Source organism: Manis pentadactyla, chromosome 1, assembly GCF_030020395.1.
Source record: "Manis pentadactyla isolate mManPen7 chromosome 1, mManPen7.hap1, whole genome shotgun sequence".
In the NCBI taxonomy this organism is placed as follows: Eukaryota; Metazoa; Chordata; class Mammalia; order Pholidota; family Manidae; genus Manis; species Manis pentadactyla.
Window position 1 is genome coordinate 166,154,489 of NC_080019.1, and position 14,994 is coordinate 166,169,482.

Genomic DNA, 14,994 nt, shown 5'->3' on the forward strand with positions numbered 1-14,994 from the left:
ACAGGATATGTTTCCATTTAATGGTGTCTTCTTTAATTTTTCTCATGAGTGTCTTGTAGTTTTCAGAGTATAGGCTTTTCATTTCTTTGGTTAGGTTTATTCCCAAGTATTTTATGCTTTTTGATGCAATTGTGAATGGAACTGTTTTCCTGAATTCTCTATCTTTTAGTTCATCATTAGTGTATAGGAATGCAACAGATTTCTGTGTATTTATTATGTATCCTGCAACTTTGTTGAATTCACATATTAGATCTAGTAGTTTTGGAGTGGAGTCTGTATGTTTTTTTTATGTAAGATATCATAAAATCTGCAAACAGGGACAGTTTGACTTCTTCTTTATCAATCTTGATGCCTTTTATTTCTGTGTTGTCTGATTGCTGTGGCTAGGACCTCCAGAACTATGTTGAATGAAAGAGGAGAGTGTGGGCATCCTTGTCTTGTTCCCAATCTTAAACACAAAGCTTTCATCATCTCACTGTTAAGTACAATGTTGGCTGTGGGTTTGCCATATATGGCCTTTATTTTATGTGGGGGTACTTGCCCTCTATACCCATTTTGTTGAGAATTTTTATCATGAATGGATGTTGAATTTTATCAAATGCTTTTTAAGCATCTATGGAGATGATCATGTGATTTTTGTCCTTCTTTTTATAGACATGGTGGATGATGTTGATGGATTTTTGAATATTCTACCATCCTTGCATTCCTGGGATGAATCCCACTTGATCATGATGGATGATCTGTTTGATGTATTTTTGAATTCGGTGTGCTAGTATTTTGTTGAGTATTTTTGTATCTATGTTCATCAGGGATCTTGGTCTGCAATTTTCTTTTTTTGTGGTGTCTTTTCATAGTTTTGGTATTAGAGTGATGTTGGCCTTGTAAAATGTGTTTGGGTGCATTCTCTCCTCTTCTACCTTTTGAAAAACTTTAAGAAGAATGGGTATTAAGTCTTCACTAAATGTTTGATAAAATTAAGCAGTGAACCATCTGGTCCAGGGATTTTGTTCTTAGGTAGTTTTTTTTTATTAATAATTCAATTTCCTTGCTGGTAATTGGTCTATTCAGATTTTCTGTATCTTCCTGGGTCAGCCTTGGAAGGTTGACTTTTCTAGAAAGTTGTCCATTTCTTCTAGGTTATCCAGTTTGGTATCATATAATTTTTCATAGTATTCTCTAATAATTCTTTGTATTTCTGTGGTGTCAGTAGTGATTTTTCCTTTCTCATTTTTGATTCTGTTTATGTGTATAGACTCTCTCTTTTTCTTGATAAGTCTGGCTAGGGGTTTATCTATTTTGTTTATTTTCTCAAAGAACCAGCTCCTGTTTTCATTGATTCTCTCTATTGTTTTATTCTTCTCAATTTTATTTATTTCTGCTCTAACCCTTATTATGTCCCTCCTTCTACTGACTTTGGGCCTCATTTGTTCTTTCTTTTCTAGTGTCATTAATTGTGAATTTAGACTGTTCATTTGAGATTGTTCTTCTTTCCTGAGGTAGGCCTGTATTGCAATATACTTCCCTCTTACCATGACCTTTGCTGTGTCCCACATATTTTGCAGTGTTGAATTATTGTTGTCTTTTGTCTCCATATATTACTTAATCTCTGTTTTTATTTGGTCATTGATTCATTGATTAATTAGGAGCATGTTATTAAGCCTTCATGTGTTTGTGGGTGTTTTCATTTTCTTTGTGTAAGTTATTTCTAGTTTCATACCTTTGTGATCTGAGAAGCTGGTTGGTACAATTTCAATCTTTTTAAATTTACTGATGCTCTTTTGTGGTCTAGTATATGATCTATTCTGAAAAATGTTCCATGTGCACTTGAGAAGAATGTGTATCCTGTTGCTTTTGGATGGAATGTTCTGTAGATGTCCATTAGGTCCATCTGTTCTAATGTGTTTTTCAGTGCCTCTGTGTCCTTACTTATTTTCTGTGTGGTTGATCTGTCCTTCAGAGTGAGTGGAGTGTTAAAGTCTCCTAGAATGAATGCATTGCATTCTATTTCCCCCTTTAATTCTGTTAATATTTGTTTCACATAGGTCATCCTGTGTTGGGTGCATAGATATTTACACTAGTTATATCCTCTTGTTGGACTGAGCCCTTTATCATTATGTAATATCCTTCTTTGTCTCTTGTTACTTTCTTTGTTTTGAAGTCTATTTTGTCTGATACAAGTACTGCAACTCCTGCTTTTTTCTCCTTATTAGTTGCATGAAATATCTTTTTCTATCCCTTTACTTTCAATCTGGGTGTGTCTTTGGGTTTGAAGTGAGTCTCTTGTAGGCAGCATATAGATGGTTCTTATTTTTTTATCAATTCAGTGGCTCTGTGTCTTTTGATTGGTTCATTCAGACCATTTACATTTAGGGTGATTATTGATAGGTATATACTTATTGCCATTGCAGGCTTTAGTTTCATGGTTACCAAATTTCAAGGGTAATTCCATTACTATCTAACAGTCTAATTAACTCACCTCATGTGCTATTATAAACATAACCTAAAGGTTTTTTTTAATTCCATTTTCTTCATCCTCCATTCTTTATATGTTGTGTATCATATTCTGTACTCTTTGTCTATCCCTTGATTGACTTTTTGGGTAGTTGATTTGATTTTTCATCTGCTTAGTAATTAATTTTTTTGCTCTTCTGTGATTTTATTTCTCCTGGTGTCATCTATTTAGTCTAAGAATACTTCCATCTATAGCAGTCCCTCCAAAATGCACTTTAGAAGTGGTTTTTGGCAAGTAAATTCTCTCAGTTTTCACTTATCTGAAAATTGTTTAATCCCACACTCAAATTCAAATGATAACTTTCTGGGTAGAGTATTCTTGGGTCAAGGGATTTCTGCTCCATTGCATTAAATGTGTCATGCCACTCCCTTCTGACCTGTAAGGTTTCTGTTGAGAAATCTGATGATAGCCTGATGGGTTTTCTTTTGTATGTGATCTGTTTTACTCCCTAGCTGCTTTGTAAAGTCTGTCTTCATCCTTGATCTTTGCCATTTTAATTATTATATGTTTTGATGTTGTCTTCCTTGGGTCCCTTGTGTTGGGAGATCTGTGCACCTCAATGGATTAAGAGACTAACTCTTTCCCCATATTGGGAAGTTTTCATCAATTACCTCCTCAATGACACTTTCTATCCCTTTCTCTCTCTCTTCTTCTTCTGGTACCTCTATAATGCAAATATTGTTCCATTTGGATTAGTCACATAGTTCTCTCAATGTTCTTTCATTCTTAGAGATCCTTTTTTCTCTCTGGGCCTCAGCTTCTTTGTATTCCTCTTCTCTAATTCCTATGCCATCTCTTTTACTACATCCAGTCTGCTTTTAAATCCCTCCATTGCATGTTTCATTTCAGATATGGAATTTCTTATTTTTTTTCAGATTATTTATTTATTTATTTATTGAGGTAAAACTGGTATATAACATATTTGTTTTAGGTGTACATAACAATTTAATACTTGTATACTACAAAATGATCACCACAATGAGTCCAGTTACCACCTGTCACCATACACCCACCCCCTAACCCACTTCCCATCAATCTGTTCTCTGTACCTATGAGTTTTATTTGTTTTATAGATTACACATGTAAGTAAAATCATAAGGTATTTGTCTTTCTCTGACTTATTTTACTTAGCATTAATACACTCAAAGTCCATCCAAATTGTTACAAGTAGCAATATTTCCTTTTTATGGCTGAATAATATTCCATTGTGAATGTATTTACATGTATGTACACACTCACACATATATGTATCTCTCACAATTTCTTTATCCACCCATCCATTGATGGACACTTATGTTGTTTCCATATCTTGGCTACTGTAAATAATGCTATGAACATAGGGATGCATAGGTCTTTTTAAATTAGTGTTTTATTTTCTTTGGATAAATACTCAATAGTGGAATAGCTGAACCATATGGTAATTCTGTTTTTAATTTTTTGAGGAACCTCCATACTGTTTGGATAGTGGTTCTACCAATTTACATTCCTACCAATAGTGAACAAGGGTTCCCTTTTCTTCACAACCTCATCAACACTTAATATTTCTTGTCTTTTTTATAATAGCCATTCTGACAGGTATTAGATGATATCTCATACTTGTTTTCATTTGCATTTCCCTGATGAGTAGTGACGTTCATGTGTCTGTTGGCCATCTGTATGTCTTCTTTGGAAAAATGTCTATTCAGGATGCCTCTGCCCATTTCTTTCTTTTTTTGAGAGGGCATCCCTCATATTTATTGATCAAATGGTTGTTAACAACAACAAAATTCTGTACAGGGGACTCAATGCACAATCATTAATCAACCCCAAGCCTAATTCTCAACAGTCTCCAATCTTCTGAACCATAATGAACAAGTTCTTACATAGTGAACAAATTCTTACATAGTGAATAAGTTCTTACATGGTGAACAGTGCAAGGGCAGTCATCACAGAAACTTTTGGTTTTGATCATGCATTATGAACTATAAACAATCAGGTCAAATATGAATATTCGTTTGATTTTTATACTTGATTTATATGTGAATCCCACATTTCTCCATTATTATTATTATTATTATTATTATTATTATTATTATTTTTAATAAAATGCTGAAGTGGTAGGTAGATGCAAGATAAAGGTAGAAAACATAGTTTAGTGCTGTAAGAGGGCAAATGTAGATGATCACGTGTGTGCCTATAGACTAAGTATTAATCCAAGCTAGACAAGGGCAACAAAACATCCACGGATGCAGAAGATTTCTCTCGAAACAGGGGGGGTGAGGTTCTAAGCTTCACCTCTGTTGATCCCCAATTTCTCACCAGATGGCCCCCCTGCGACTGTGCCTGTCTTAGGTTGTTCCTCCCTTGAGGAATCTTACCCATCTCTGGCTAACCAGTCATCTTCCGGGGCCATACAGGGAAATTTAAAGTTGGTAAGTGAGAGAGAAGCAATATTGTTTGAAAACGTTAGAATTTTACTTCTTTGCAGATTCATGCCCTGTGGCTTCTATGCCCAGCATTTGTCTTGAGGTATCTTTACACTTGGAAGAATTATGATACTCAGTAATTTCATTATGAGGCACAAATTCTACTTAAGGGTTGTAATTAGGAAGGAAGAAGAAAAGCTATAGAAGTAGCAGAAGGAAGAAACCATGGGAAGATTGATTATTTGTTTGACATATCTTCTTGTAGAGTAACATAAGCATGTATAGGTTTTAAACTACTAATTAAATTGCATACACACATTAACATAATAGGAATACTACATAACCAAAGCAGACCTACAATTACCAGCTATATCCAGTGAAACCAAGAAAACCAGATAGGTACCCTAGGCATTTTTGAAAACTTATCAATGATATGATGGATACTGTCTAACTGAATTTGAATAGATTGAGAAAATCAGACAAATTAAAACAACACATTCCTGGGAACTGTTCACATCCCATATGTTCTTTTAACAGTAGATAGTCTGTAGTTGCAAGATTTTGGAGCGCTGCAACTTGCACTTCTCCTAATTCTTGGTTGAGTTCCGACAGTATAGATCCAGTCAAATTTGTTGTTTTACTGTATGCACAGGCCAGCTTAGATATCTCCTTCTTCATTACAATGGCAAGTCCAGGAACAGGTGGGATGAATGCAGCTACAACTGCAACAGCGCCAGGATCTTTGTGGAAGTTTTTTAATGATAATCTTCTGGAATGACTCTTCCAGAGAATGCTAATGTTGGAAGTTCTTCATATCGTATCTTAATTCGTTTCCTGGGTAGCCAAATTAGGCTTTGATGCTCTGTATAAACACAAACAAACCTTTGCTAACACTTTGACATGCCTTTTATATCATTGTGAAGAACTTATTGGAGATTACTACACAGGAACTGCTTTTTTTTTTAAGAGAAAGGAATATTATCAGAAAAATGTACTTCCATAGCTGATCATCTGACACCCTTTAAGTGATCAAAATTAAGGATATTTAAAGCATGTATTAATTGTTGATATAGAGTTAGTTTTATCCTATCAGGGAGTGATCCCCCTTTTCTTTCTTTTTTTCTTTTTTCTTATCATTAATCTACAATTACATGAAGAATATTATGTTAACTAGGCTCTCCCCTATACCAGGTCCCCCCCACAAACCCCTTTACAGTCACTGTCCATCAGCATAGCAAAATGTTGTAGAATCACTACTTGCCTTCTCTGTGTTGTACAGCCCTCCCCTTTCTCCCACCCCCCCATTAGGCATGCTAATCATAATACCCCCTTTATTCTTCTCCCCCCTTATCTCTCCCTACCCACCCATCCACCCCAGTCCCTTTCCCTTTGGTACCTGATAGTCCATTCTTGGGTTCTGTGATTCTGCTGCTGTTTTGTTCCTTCAGTTTTTCCTTTGTTCTTATACTCCACAGATGAGTGAAATCATTTGGTATTTCTCTTTCTCTGCTTGGCTTATTTCACTGAGCATAATACCCTCTAGCTCCATCCATGTTGTTGCAAATGGTAGGATTTGTTTTCTTTTTATGGCTGAGTAATATTCCATTGTGTATGTGTACCACTTCTTCTTTATCAATTCATCTACTGATGGACACTTAGGTTGCTTCCAATTCTTGGCTATTGTAAATAGTGCTGCGATAAGCATAGGGGTGCATCTGTCTTTTTCAAACTTGAGTGCTGCGTTCTTAGGGTAAATTCCTAGGAGTGGAATTCCTGGGTCAAATGGTAAGTCTATTTTGAGCATTTTGAGGAATCTACATACTGCTTTCCACAATGGTTGAACTAATTTACATTCCCACCAGCAGTGTAGGAGGGTTTCCCTTTCTCCACAAGGACACCAACATTTGTTGTTGTTTGTCTTTTGGATGGTAGCCATCCTTACTGGTGTGAGGTGATACCTCATTGTGGTTTTAATTTGCATTTCTCTGATAATTAGCGATATGGAGCATCCTTTCATGTGTCTGTTGGCCATCTGTATTTCTTTTTTGGAGAACTGTCTGTTCAGTTCGTCTGCCCATTTTTAAATTGGATTATATGTTTTTTGTTTGTTGAGGTGGGAGAGCTCTTTATATATTTTGGACATCAAGCCTTTATCGGATGTGTCATTTTCAAATATATTCTCCCATACTGTAGGGTTCCTTTTTGTTCTATTGATGGTGTCTTTTGCTGTACAGAAGCTTTTCAGCTTAATATAGTCCCACTTGTTCATTTTTGCTTTTGTTTTCCTTGCCCAGGGACGTATGTTCAAAAGAGGTCAGTCATGTTTATGTCTAAGAGGTTTTTGCCTATGATTTTTTCTAGGAGTTTTATGGTTTCATTACTTACGTTTAGGTCTTTGATCCATTTTGAATTTACTTTTGTGTATGGGGTTAGACAATGGTCCAGTTTCATGCTCCTACATGCAGCTGTCCAGTTTTGCCAGCACCACGTGTTGAAGAGACTGTCACTTTGCCATTGTATGTCCATGGCTCCTTTATCGAATATTAATTGACCATATATGTTTGGGTTACTGCCTGGAGTCTCTAATCTGTTCCACTGGTCTGTGGTTCTGTTCTTGTGCCACTACCAAATTGTCTTGATTACTATGGCTTTGTAGTAGAGCTTGAAGTTGGGGAGTGAGATTCCCCCTACTTTATTCTTCTTTCTCAGGATTGCTTTGGCTATTCGGGGTCTTTGGTGTTTCCATATGAATTTTTGAATTATTTGTTCCAGTTCATTGAAGAATGTTGCTGGTAATTTGATAGGGATTGCATCAAATCTGTATATTGCTTTGGGCAGGATGGCCATTTTGATGATATTAATTCTTCCTAGCCACGAGCATGGGATGAGTTTCCATTTGTTAGTGTCCCTTTTAATTTCTCTTAAGAGGCACTTGTAGTTTTCAGGGTATAAGTCTTTCACTTCTTTGGTTAAGTTTATTCCTAGGTATTTTATTCTTTTTGATGCAATTGTGAATGGAATTGTTTTCCTGATTTCTCTTTCTATTGCTTCACTGTTAGTATATAGGAAAGCCTCAGATTTCTGTGTATCCTGCAACTTTGCTGTATTCCGATATCAGTTCTAGTAGTTTTGGAGTGGGGTCTTTAGGGTTTTTTATGTACAATATCATGTCATCTGCAAATAGTGACAGGTTAACTTCTTCTTTACCTATCTGGATTGCTTGTATTTCTTTGTTTTGTCTGACTGCTGTGGCTAGGACCTCCAGTACTATGTTGAATAACAGTGCGGAGAGTAGGCATCCCTGTCTTGTTCCCGCTCTCAGAGGAAAAGCTTTCAGCTTCTCGCTGTTCAGTATAATGTTGGCTGTGGGTTTATCTTATATAGCCTTTATTATGTTGAGGTACTTGCCCTCTATACCCATTTTGCTGAGAGTTTTTATCATGAATGGATGATGAATTTTGTCAAATACTTTTTCAGCATCTATGGAGATGATCATGTGGTTTTTGTCTTTCTTTTTTTGATGTGGTGGATGATGTTGATGGATTTTCAAATGTTGTAACATCCTTGCATCCCTGGGATGAATCGCACTTGGTCATGGTGTATGATCCTCTTGATGTGTTTTTGAATTCGGTTTGCTAATATTTTATTGAGTATTTTTGCATCTAAGTTCTTCAGGGATTTTGGTCTGTAGTTTTTTTTTTGGTGGGTTCTTTACCTTGTTTTGGTATTACGGTGATGTTGGCTTCATAGAATGAGTTTGGGAGTATTCCCTCCTCTTCAATTTTTTGGAAAACTTTAAGGATAATGGGTATTATATCTTCTCTGTGCGTCTGATAAAATTCCGAGGTAAATCCGTCTGGCCAGGGGGTTTTGTTCTTGGGTAGTTTTTTGATTACCGTTTCAATTTCTTTGTTCTTAACCGGTTTCTTTAACTTTTGTGTTTCTTCCTTGGTCATTCTTGGAAGTTTGTATTTTTCTAGGATGTTGTCCATTTCTTCTAGGTTTTCCAGCTTGTTGGCATATAGGTTTTCATAGTAGTCTTTAATAATTCTTTGTATTTCTGTGGAATCTGTCGTGATTTTTCCGTTCTCGTTTCTGATTCTGTTGATTTGTGTTGATTCTCTTTTTCTCTTAGTAAGTTTGGCTAGAGGCTTATCTATTTTGTTTATTTTCTCGAAGAACCAGCTCTTGGTTTCATTGATTTTTGCTATTGTTTTATTCTTCTCAATTTTTTTATTTCTTCTCTGATCTTTATTATGTCCCTCCTTTTGCTAACTTTAGGCCTCATTTGTTCTTCATTTTCCCATTTCGATAATTGTGATGTTAGACTATTCATTTGGGATTGTTCTTCCTTCTTCAAGTGTGCCTGGATTGCTATATACTTTCCTCTGAAGACTGCTTTCACTGCGTCCCACAGAGGTTGGGGCTTTGTGTTGTTTTTGTCATTTGTTTCCATATATTCCTTGATCTCCATTTTAATTTGTTTGTTGATCCATTGATTATGTAGGAGTATGTTGTTAAGCCTCCATGTGTTTGTGAGCCTTTTTGTTTTCTTTGTAGAATTTATTTCTAGTTTTATACCTTTGTGGTCTGAAATGTTGGTTGGTAGAATTTCAGTATTTTGGAATTTACTGAGGCTCTTTTTGTGGGCTAGTATGTGGTCTATTCTGGAGAATGTTCCATGTGCACTTTAGACGAATGTATATCCTGTTGCTTTTGGATGTAGAGTTCTATAGATGTCTATTAGGTCCATCTGTTCTACTGTGTTGTTCAGTGCCTCCGTGTCCTTACTTATTTTCTGCCTGGTGGATCTATCCTTTGGGGTGAGTGGTGTGTTGAAGTCTCCTAGAATGAATGCATTGCAGTCTATTTCCCCCTTTAGTTCTGTTAGTATTTGTTTCACATAAGCTGGTGCTCCTGTTTTGGGTGCATATATATTTAGAATGATTATATCCTCTTGTTGGACTGAGCCCTTTATCATTATGTAATGCCTTCTTTATCTCTTTTTACTTTCTTTTTTTGAAGTCTATTTTGTCTGATATTAGTACTGCAACCCCTGCTTTCTTCTCTGTGTTGTTTGCCTGAAATATGTTTTTCCATCCCTTGACTTTTAGTCTGTGCATGTCTTTGGGTTTGATGTGAGTTTCTTGTAAGCAGCATATAGATGGGTCTTGCTTTTTTATCCATTCTATTACTCTGTGTCTTTTGATTGGTGTATTAAGTCCATTTACATTTAGGGTGCCTATTGAAAGATATGTACTTATTGCCATTGCAGGCTTTAAATTCATGGTTACCAAAGGTTCAAGTTTAGTCTCTTTAGTATCTTACTGCCTAACTTGGCTCGCTTACTGAGCTGTTATATACACTGTCTGGAGACTCTTCTCTTCTCTCCCTTCTTATTCCTCCTCCTCGATTCTTCATATGTTGGGTGTTTTTTTCTGTGCTCTTTTCAGGAGTGCTACCATCTAGAGCAGTCCCTGTAAGATGCCCTGTAGAGGTGGTTTGTGGGAGGCAAATTCCCTCAGCTTTTGCTCGTCTGGAAATTGTTTAATCCCCCCATCATATTTAAATGATTATCATGCTGGATACAGTATCCTTGGTTCAAGGCCCTTCTGTTTCATTGCATTAAATATATCATGCCATTCTCTTCTGGCCTGTAAGGTTTCTGTCGAGAAGTCTGATGATAGCCTCATGAGTTTTCCTTTATAGGTGACCTTTTTCTCTCTAGCTGCCTTTAGCACTCTTTCCTTGTCCTTGATCTTTGCCATTTTAATTATTATGTGTCTTGGTGTTGTCCTTCTTGGGTCCTTTCTGTTGGGAGTTCTGTGTATTTCCGTGGTCTGTTCGATTATTTCCTCCCCCAGTTTGGGAAGTTTTCAGCAATTATTTCTTCAAAGACACTTTCTATTCCTTTTTCTTTCTGTTCTTTTTCTGGTACCCCTATAGTATGGATATTCTTCCTTTTGGATTGGTCACGCAGTTCTCTTAATATTATTTCATTCTTGGAGATCCTTTTATCTCTCTCTATATCAGCTTCTATGCATTCCTGTTCTCTGGTTTCTATTCCATCAATGGCCTCTTGCATCTTATCCGTTCTGCTTATAAATCCTTCCAGAGTTTGTTTCACTTCTGTAATCTCCTTTCTGGCATCTGTGATCTCCCTCCGGACTTCGTCCCTTAGCTCTTGCATATTTCTCTGCATCTCCGTCAGCATGTTTATGATTTTTATTTTGAATTCTTTTTCAGGAAGACTGGTTATGTGTGTCTCCTTCTCTGTGTTGTCTCTGTGATCTTGGTTTGCCTATAATTTTGCCTTTTCATGCTGATAGAAATAGTTTGCAGAGCTAGGACGAGTGATGGCTCGAAGAACTTCCCTTCTTGTTGGTTTGTGGCCTTCCTCTCCTGGGAGAACAGCGACCTCTAGTGGCTTGTGCTGGGCAGCTGCACGTTGACAGGGCTTCTGATTCCTGCCCAGCTGCTATGGAGTTTATCTCTGCTGTTGCTGTGGGTGTGGCCTGTCTTGGGCTGCTGCTCCAAAATGGTGGAGCTTCATTGGAGGGGGAGCGGCCAGGAGGCTATATATATCAGTGAGGGGCCTCCGTGCTCCCTGACACCCATGGGGTTAGAGTGCCCAGAGATCCCCAGATTCCGTGCCTCTGGACTAAGTGTCTCACCCTGTCCCTTTAAGACTTCCAAGAAGCACTTGCCAAAACAAAACAAAACAAAACAAAACAAAAAAAAGCCTCTCGCTTTTCTTTGTTCTCAGGCGCCAGTCTCAGGAACCCGCTCACCGGTCTTGCTGCCCTGTTTCCCTAGTATCCAGGACCCCATGCATGCACTGTGTCTGCGCTCTGGTGTGGATGGCTGGGGCTGGGTGTTCAGCAGTCCTGGGCTCCCTCTCCCTCCCTGCTCTGACTCCTCTCCTCCCTCCAGGAGTTGGAGGAAGGGATGCTCGGGTCCCGCCAGGCTGGGGCTTGTATCTTACCCCCTTTGGAAGGCGCTGGGTTCTTGCAGGTGTGGATGTGGTCTGGATGTTGTCCTGTGTCCTCTGGTCTATATTCTAGGAATAGTTGTCTCTGTTACATTTTCATAAATATATGTGGTTTTGTGAGGAGATTTCCACTGCTCTACTCACACTGCCATCTTGGCTCCGCCTCCCCAGATATGGAATTTCTTAATTATTGAATCTCTATCTTAAATTATTTCCTGAGTTCTTGAATATTTTTCTGTACCTTCATGAGTATGTTTTTGATTTTTATTTTGAACTGTTTTTCCAGAAGATTGGTGAGTTCAGTTTCTTTTGGCCCTTTTTCTGGGGCTTGTGAGATTTTGATCTGAACCAGGATCTTTTGACGTTTCATATTTCTATGAGGTGCCCTCTAGTGCCCAGAATCTCTGGAGGTGCTCAGACCCTAGAGTGAGGTTGAGGGTTGGAGGGGAATTACACTGGTGCCTGGGGGTAGGAAAGAGCTGTTTCCTGATTCCCGGCTGCAGTTCCTATCAGAACCAGTCAGCCAAGCACACAGGTGTAAGCCTCTGTGCTTTGTGTATGTAGCTGTTGTAAGCGGGGCCTCCCTCTGGCTGGCCTGGTGCCAGTGCCATGACTGCCAGTTTGTGAGCTGGTGCAGGCAGGCTGGGAGGAACTTGCAGCAGGCTGCATGTCACAGTGGTGGCCCTTGGAGCTGAATAGCCAGCCTGGGGGATGGAGCGCCTGAAACTCTCCAGAGTTCCCAACCTGCTGGGCAGAGCACACCCAGACAACCTTGTCCAACTATCCCTTCTCCCGCACAGCAAGCTCTGTGCAAACCCTGCCCCTTCAGCAGCCCCTTCACTGGTAGGAAGTCTCTCAGACCACCTGCCTTTCCCTTTGTCCCAGAGTGGCTGGATGTGGATCCCCATCCTTGACAAACACCCAGAATCATAGTCTCTCAAGCACTCCACCTGTCCCAGCTGCCCAGCCCCACCAACCTCCAGAGCACCACACAGTGTAAGTCTGTGTTCCAAAGCAGACCTCCAGGACTGGGTGTTCAGCAGTCCCAGGCTTCCACCCCCTCTCTGCTTCATTTCTCTTCCTCCTGCCCATGAGCTGTGGTGGGAGAAGGGCTTGGGTACCGCCGGATCAAGGCTTTCATACCCTGTTTCATGAGGTCTCCTCTGTTCACTAGGTCTGTATGCAGTCTGGTGCAGCCTTCTTTCCTGTTGCTGTTTTAGGGTTAGTTGTATTAACTATATTTTTGTAATATATGTGGTTTTGAGAGGAGTTCTCTGTCTCACCTCTTACACTGCCATCTTGAATCCTTACCCCTGATTTTTTGTACAGGAAAAGAAAATTGAACCAAGTCACTGGAAATCTGGTTCTGTGTAGTTTGGTCATTGGCTCTGTGCATGAACTAATACCATAATTTACATTGGCTTTAATTTCTTCATAAATGATGTAAATAAATGAAAATATCTCTGGTTTTCTATCCTGCTCTGGCATTATGCAACTCAGCCACACTTACTCTAACCTTCTTGAGGTCATATGTACATTGTCTATATGATTTTGGTGTGACTTAAATCCTGTATGTGAAGGGTTTCATGAAGCACAAATTTCTGTATTGCTGTCATATTAGCATCTATATTTATATGCAAACACAGAAGATTAGATTTTGAGTGTATTTCAGTAACATTTGGATATCTGATGATTTTTATAAACTGTTTTTAATCATTATCACAGAATTTGAATAAAAACAACAAAATAAGCATATCAGAATGTGTTGAACAAAAATAGCAGGCAGCTGGGGACAGAGACACACTATGCAAAATGAGCCTGCATATATCACACTTTACATATTTATAACTGTGAGAGGCCAAAATAAGCTGGATATGGAAGGAGCCATGTTGTGGTGTGTGCTAAGAGGGGCAGCAATATTGGCAGTTAATGGAGTGTCAATGGGAGGAAAGCTGTCTCAATGGCTTATTTGTATTGGACAAAAGGACAAACAGACAGGAAACCTAGTTTTCTTTTTGCCAAATCAAGCTATCTAGGAGAATAAGTCATCCATTTACTTTGGACATGCCACATATGTTCCTGTTTATCCAAGAGCCAACTAAATAACACTAGGATAGAGTCATCTTCATTTATGTACAAGTTAAATCTAGCAAGCAGCAGCAATGTTTTCTATATAATTACTTTAGGGGTTATAGATGAAGGTGATACGTTTGACCAGCAAATTGGTATGAACTAAAACGAGTGGAAAAGAGACTCTAAAGGTATAGAATATCTATACCCAATATATAATAATTTTCAGGAGGGAATAGCAGAGGAACCTAGGGAAACATAAAAGTCTTTTAACTCAAATGAGACATGAATTTGGGAGGTGGTGGGGTGGTGGCAGCCACAGAAGGAAGAATGAAGCAAGAAACAAAGCATCTGTTAAACACAAATGGCATGAGGTATCCACATATACAGGCACTTATTTTCTGTATATTCAGAATTGAAAGGAATGGAATATAGAATATAGAAGAATGCATAGAAAAGAATTATGGTTCCTTCCTTTGCAATACAAGTGAGGAAAACAAAGCATATACCACTGTTTTAAGTCTTAAATAATGTAATAATGTAAATATCATAGGAGAATGTAAAATAGCTATCCCAATGGGACACAGGATTAGTGGTCTCACTCTCCTCTTTCTTTGTCTCCCTTCTCTGCCAGGGGCTCCCCTTTGGCCAAAGTTAACTGACAAGGTAGAGGTCAAGGAGCCTGGTAATGTTGTCCATAAGCCATCTGGACAGAGGTCAGGGTGGAAAGTAGATGTGGAAAGACAGGCAGAGAGGATTTAACTTGACTTGAAAGATGAGTATATTAAGTGCAAAAGATAAGGATAAGCAAATGTTTATGGAATGAAAAAATAACTAAAAGTCTACCAAACAGAATTTATTTGGTATGGAGAGGCCAAAATAGGCTGGATATGACTATGGATGGAGCCATGCTGTGGTGCGTCCTGAGAGGGGCAGGGTCTAGACTTCCTAGAAGAAGCAGCACCTGGCATTTCTTCAACAGAGGTGTGCCAAGACACTAAAAATGAAAGAGGAAG